This window comes from Toxorhynchites rutilus, chromosome 1, assembly GCF_029784135.1.
Source record: "Toxorhynchites rutilus septentrionalis strain SRP chromosome 1, ASM2978413v1, whole genome shotgun sequence".
Lineage (NCBI taxonomy): Eukaryota > Metazoa > Arthropoda > Insecta > Diptera > Culicidae > Toxorhynchites > Toxorhynchites rutilus.
The window spans coordinates 17,171,609-17,178,646 of NC_073744.1; the positions used below are offsets into that span (position 1 = coordinate 17,171,609).

The window sequence follows — 7,038 nt, forward strand, 5'->3', positions numbered from 1 at the left end:
GTGCCAGACACACAGTGTCTCCCTATGAATGCACCATTTTAATCAACTTTTGGAAATAAACAAACCATTGGCCCACCTTCCGCGTCCGACGTCGACTCTTGTATTTTCTTCCTAATGACGTACCGTGACAAGGTAAATAAAACGAAAAGAGAAAAACAAAAATTCGTCTCGTAGCGCATTGCGAAAGGGAGTGGCGAAATTCCCAAATGGCCACACCACCCCTAATGATGAATATAAATTTTCCTTTGCTCGCTTCTCCCCTAAATTTCGTTCTGTGATAGAAGCGATAAAACTTTGCTTATGTATTTTCCTGTTTTCGTGAACGAAAGTTGTTTTTTGTCTTCGATCCAAGATAGAAATAAAAAAATCAACTTCAGGTTCCACCGAGATTTGAACTCGGATCGTTGGATTCAGAGTCCAAAGTGCTAACCATTACACCATGGAACCAGTTGGCGTATAAGTCGACAGAAGCTAATCCGACAAAGCTTGCCTTGACACACGAAGTTGAACTAAGAATTATGTCGATCCAGATACTGATGCTGTTTTTATCCTTTTTTCTCGCACAGATTGGGAATCGGAAGCGGTGGCAAAGGCGGAGATCCTAAGACTTATCTACCAGGGCAGATTCCTGCACTGCAACGTAACGCTCGGAGCGTTGGGTCTGCCGCTGGGCAAAACGACCGTAATGCATTTGGTGCCACGTGATAATCTACCCGAGCCAAACTCGCAAGGTTAGTCTCCTTTGTGTGTGTGAATTCAATTATTATTTTTAATCAATCACCCAGAACGCGCGCGATAAGCGATTTTTCCTCTAATCAATGTTTTCCTGCTCATTTCAGATCAGCGGCAAAAGAGTAAAGGCGGCTCCAGTAGATGTTGTTCTACTAGTTGTTGTATATTGTAACCAATTTTTACGAGTACTGATACCACTACTATTAACTACCATTACAACTACTACGCTATTACGACTCCAACTATTACTGGGTGTAAGGATCCCCCGGGGAACTGCGAGAGAGTGGAAGGAAAGCTGGCCAACGGCATCGACGACGCCGACGACAATGGCGGCCATGTTCAGCGGCGGCCGCGAGGATGAATGCGTTCTGTTACAACATAATTTGTTCGTTATGATTAGCAAAATTGTTTTTTTTTAATTTTAGTTCATAACGTTTCGATTGCTGCCAGCTAAACAAGCGATTAAAGCATGTACCCAATAAGAGAGCTGCACTTATGCGCGCACACCCACACAAAAGAGGCACATTCGGCTCGATTGCAATTTGTTATTCTCTCTCTCGGGGTTTTAGTTTGTGAGTGCAAACTCCTCTATCCATCCTTCACTCGGCAAAACCGGAGAAGTGCAACCGTAAAATATCGACAAGCGTGAACGCCTGCGGAGGAGGACGTATGGTAAATTAACATTTAATTAGTTTTGTAAGCAAAAAACGGAAAAAAGAACAGAATACGGTACATATTTTTAGCGGAAATTCTATACATATACAAAGCAAGAGATGAAAATATAGTAATTATTATGATTAAGGTAAAGAAACTTATGAGTGCTGCGAAAGCGCATGAAGACAGCAACAACAACAAACAAAAAAAAGATGAAATTACTAGGTATAGAATTCGTTGACTGGCGCTGATTTATATTTCTTCTCCAGCATAGTATTTTTTTCCTGTTTTACACTCCCAGCGGGGAGTTTCCGATATGAGTTTGATACTCAGTGCGCAATTTTTACGCAGAACCATGGTCCTCGAGAGTGATGAAAGCAGATAGTGGTACAAGAGTATAGCAAAAAGAGATTATTTAATACGAAAGGAGACAACAGAGTAGATTCTATTGTTAAAAGAGATCAGTTTATGCTAGTTTAGTCACAAAAATGTATAAAATAAACAGTAATGATTACATAGAACCAAACACGCAGACAGAACAAGAAATAGAGAAGCGCAGAAGGAGGTATTCACATCAAAACACATCGAAAAATACATACATAGAGAAGAAGGAGAAAATCCTTTGATTCCTCAGCTCTAAGTTTCCGCGACCGCATGAACACTCGTACAATAAGGATAACGTATATTTACCAGTTTAAAACTACCGTTCAGTGTCGGATATTTTTGTAATTTTATCGTAACCGAGAGCTTTTAGTGAAATATTTCTTCGTTGTTGTATGAATGGGGATGTTAGCCCTTCAGTTCATTGTTTTTTCCGTGATACAGCGTGATCTATACCTGGATCGCCGAATTTTTAAAATAACACAAATTCGCATTATAGCTTTACTGTCACATATTATTGTGTAGGTGATTTAAGGATGTGAATTTCCACGTGTTTGTGCTTTTGTTCTGGAACGTGTACAGTTTTTTATAGCACTGATTGTGTATCGTGAGAAGAAAGCGCAGTTTTCTAATCGATTGTATGTGTTCAGCAGTATCAAACCAACGTGAATGTGTGTACCCTTATTCCTCCACCCATACTTTGTCGCCTACTATGATGCATCCCAATCGATAGCGATAGTCATTCGAGCGTATTTAATAGGTTCAATCAAAGCAACCGGCTCATTAACTACTAACTAAACTTAGATAGTTGTTCTTATAGGCCCCTCCCTCCCTTGCATTTCCTCATGTTTATGGCTCCACAAACCTCTTTCTCTCTACCACACTCTATATTAAACCTCTCAGACCGACCCATATACCGATTGGAATCACTCTCTACAGTCTATATTGTTGTTATAACTATTGGTAAACAAAAAAAAACCAGAAGAAAAGGCTATTTATACTTTATAACGTCCGCAATGGAAGCGTTGAGAAGAAGCGCATTTATCTAACCCGTTACGCAACGCCACATTTCCAAAGCCTATCATTTGATGTCAATATACTCCGTATATATACATGCAAGCATACATCCAACACACACACACTTTATAAGCGCCATTGTCGTCATAATCATCATCATCGGAAACGGACACGCGAAATCGTACGTAGAATTAGGTAAGAACAGAAGAAAGCAACCCAGAGAGGAAGAATAGAAAAAGAGAGCTTTAATAATAGCCCCGAAACAATTGCATAATTAGAGAGAGAGTATGTGTGCAATAACATAATTGTAAAACACGTTTTATCCTTGCCACCATCCACGCAGTACGAAGTAAGCCAGAAGACAGGACACCGAGCAGGAAAAATAATGAAGAGAAGGAACGAAACTGAACCAGGTAGCAACAATTGCACACGCGTGTACGCAGCAAAAGACCCGTGATCAATGCTTGTGAGAGCGCGCGTTACCTTGAGATACCGCGATTGATTGAGGCACGGGACGGGTGTCACCCGCTCCACTCAAACTTTGTTTTCAAAAATTGTGGCTTACCCTAGGTTAGCACGATGACCAGCCTAACTGTTGTCAGAATGATTTTTAATTGATTATTATTATTATTAAATTTAAACATATTTTTAGTGCCAGCGAGATATAGTAGATTCCGCACCGAAAGCGATCATGACGTTCTAGTTCGCATGCCTGTGTATTTAGGATTGGGCGATCTTGGATCGATATTTAGAAGATCGATATTTTATTCTTCAATTTCCGATTTTTTGGATCGATTCTCGCAAAAATTGATCCTTCCTTTAGATCTTCCCTATCCTATCTTTTTGATCGCACTTTTTTTTCAGTGAACATTGTTTCCAATCTCTCTAAAAACCATCTAATAAACTTCATTAACATTGGATCCGTTTCAAAGTTGTCAAATCAGTGGTCGTAAATTTAGGAGAAGCAGTTTTGTAAGTTTGGTCATTAGGTGGTTACAAGTTATATTTGCACCATCACATTCACTAGGCTGACAAAGAAAACTGTGACAAATTTGGATGGTAACATCAGGTCCAGCTGAAGCGTTCTTTTCTAGAACTGGGACTACCGAATCAGAGTTCTCTCGTTCTCGCTTGTGTCATGTAACAACAAACAAAAGCCACTGAGGGAAATGATTTCTGCAAGAACATATTTGAACATTACGAATCAAGCAATAATGATTATCGGGTTTAAACCTTTCGTCTTTCAAACACTTTTCTGCATCTTCAAGTCACAGGGCCAACGCAGTCAGCTATGTATGAAGCGATCACTACTACTAATGCGCCGTCTTGCGTAAAAATAACATTTGAGGTTCAAAATTTCTTGCTGACTGAAGCCGATGGAAACGATTGAAAACAAGCAAAAAACAGGCAGCTCACTTGGTCACACGTCGACTCTGAGTTCTCGGCAGATTTGCTTAAAACTTCATTGGCTTTTATCAGCCCACCGAAGTTTGCATAAATTGGTTTCACAACATTATAATGAGCACATCATCGAGTTTGCGACAACCTTTTCCCAATCGCTCCTGTGTGGCTCAGAAACGTATCTCAGCGATGAGCTTAACCAGTGGGAAACGAGTAAACTGATTCAACAGTTGTAAAAAAATTGTTGTGTTCGATGTGTTGATTGCAATGTCAGATGCACAGCGAGTGAAATATTGTTCAACGTCCACAACTCGAGGGGAAACATAAAACACAAAACGAGCAAGATGAGCGATGTTTCCTGTTTTGGTTATAGAAAGAGACTGAGAATTCTCCTCAGAGGAGATGCAATATTTATACGCTAGCGACAGCGTACTTACTGTGCAAGAGTGGGGAAATATTCTTTCTTCGCTATCACCCTTCGTTGTTTCTATTCTCGCGGCTGCATAAGTTGCCCGTTATTGACAGCACGGTTAAGCAAGCACACAAATGGAAGAACAAAAGTATGGGAATATGGTAATGCTTGCAATTTTCATCAACTTAAACCATTCAAAGATTGTGGAATTGTAATGCATAGCATATCAAACCCCCCCGTAGACTACGCCACTGGTCCACAGATTCAGATTCATTAACCAATTTTAAACATATGGTAAACAAACCGCTTTGACACATTAGCAGTGTTTGCCAAATGATCCACTCATTGAAAAAATCGCTTTCGTTCGTTCAAATATGATCTTTCAGGAAACATTTCCCCCAGCGGTATTCTTTTGTTGTTATGTGTTGCAAATCACGACACAAAAGAGAACGAGACAACTCTGCATCGGCTCGCACTTACAATATTTGCATTGCACACCAGCATGCAAGCAAAGCTATCATATACGCTTTTGGTCAGAAAGCTTATTTTCTTCTTTGCCTCTAACATATGCATATCGACCTCTCCATGCATCATGAAACAGCAGGATCGTACGGAACACGCAAAGCGAAAGATTCATATTCAGCTAATGTAGCAGATCTTGATTTTTAAGTCTCAGAGAGTGCAAACTGTATGATTATTTAGCTCGATAGAGGCTAAGAGAAGGGTAGTCAGATTATATTTTCCATTTTTAACGCCGCTATCCCTTGAAATATGTATATTCACATAGACCGCATAGTTTTACTAGCAACACCGCTCCAGTGAGAAGCAAAAACTCTCACGTTTTATCTCTTTTCCCATTCGTTGCTCTCCGCAAATAGTGACTGAATGATGACGTAATTTTTCTTGTATGATTTATTGCTTTGCACTTGTCTGTGCAGTGCGTTTCGCTATAATAGAACGGGTCGATATATGCGGTTCAAACTTGTATGCAGGCTGCGAAAATAGTGTGCCATGTTTGATACAGCTCGAATATGCAAACAACAGTCTTCGTTCCTCTCTTAGTTTAATCATCAAATGTTACACAAGTGATTACTGACATTCATACAAGTATCTGAATGATCCTCTCATATTTGGTTATATGTTCGAGAGAGTTTACTTGCATGACACATTGTGTATCATTCGATTTTGATCGAAATCCAAACACTGCACATTAGTGATTTCGCTTCGGCGTCATATACACATAAGTATCTGATTTTGTGTCAAACTTTGGGACCACATTTTCAGGAAGTGTTGTTTTTTATCGTCCGCTCAACGAAAACGGTGGCTGAAGTGTATCGAGAGCTCTGAGAAGTTCACGGAAACTCTGCTCTAAGTAATGTTTGCATTAAAAAAATGGACTTTTTTCGGATGGTGATAAAAATTAACTAAGACAGATAATTGAGTTTGATAAATTTCCCATGGAAGGTAATTATATTAGCTTACTTTCAAAAAAAAATTCTGCGCCCTTGCGAGCGGCCTTCCGGCAGTTAACCGGATCATTCGCCATGACGGACGAAAACATCCGTGTAGGCATGTTTTTGAGTTCTTTCTTCGTTTTCTTTCGTTCTTTCTTCAATTCCTTCTTAGTTCTCGTGACAAAATTGTTGGAGTAGATCTTACGCTTCAGGTTTGCCCAGAAATTCTCGATGGGACGCAGCTGGGGGACGTTGGGCGGGTTCTCCGACTTGAGTACCACATCGATATTCAGCTGCTCCATCTCCTCTAACGATTTAACGAAAAATTATATCGAAACTGTTCCGTATCCTAAGAATTAACAACATAGTAACTTTATGTTCCCTTTCCAAGCGTTGACAGTCCTCCAGTTTTTGAATTATTTCCTTATTTTGTTACCTTTTAATTTATAACAACTGGCTTTACGTGGATACGTCTAATCAATAATCGCTATGTCAATCAATAATACTGAAGCTAAAATTATGCTTCAAAATTGTACTTTTAAATTTTAAGAAAAAAGAAAAGAAAGATTTTTCAGACCAAAAACACAGATTTTATTATGGCAACCCTGTTGGGCAGTCCGTATGACAAGATCATAACAGCACAGCGATGAGTTATGGAAAAAAAATAATTACAACCTACAACAAAAAAAGCATCCTGCGTCGGCCGGGAATCGAACCCGGATCAACTGCTTGGAAGGCAACTATGCTGACCATTACACCACCGACGCCTGCGTATTACAGGCTACTAACGTTAAAGAGGTCCTCTCAAGGCGATGCTCACTCTCACAAGTTTTTGATGTTCATGGCTGCGCAATGCAAAACATGCAAATCACCCGTTTTCGCTCAACCCCCTGAAAATAAATTTAAAAAATCAAATTTAACCCAACATTGTTCACAACAAGCTCTCGATTGTCAAAAATCACAAGCAAACTAAAACAATAATTACTA

General features: G+C 39.6%; 1 long non-coding RNA gene and 2 other non-coding genes across 3 annotated transcripts; 1 reads left to right on the forward strand and 2 right to left on the reverse strand.

Moving 5' to 3' along the window:
- Window positions 1-375: 375 nt before the first annotated feature.
- Trnaq-cug (transfer RNA glutamine (anticodon CUG)) lies at window positions 376-447 on the reverse strand. Its single transcript has one exon. It is a non-coding gene; the product is annotated as a tRNA-Gln (tRNA).
- A 460-nt stretch (window positions 448-907) lies between these two features.
- Window positions 908-6,612, forward strand: LOC129763389 (uncharacterized). The gene is made up of 2 exons (XR_008740906.1): window positions 908-1,097; window positions 1,158-6,612. It is a non-coding gene; the product is annotated as an uncharacterized LOC129763389 (long non-coding RNA).
- Window positions 6,613-6,746: 134 nt separating this feature from the next.
- Window positions 6,747-6,818, reverse strand: Trnag-ucc (transfer RNA glycine (anticodon UCC)). Its single transcript has one exon. It is a non-coding gene; the product is annotated as a tRNA-Gly (tRNA).
- Between the last annotated feature and the right edge of the window lie 220 nt (window positions 6,819-7,038).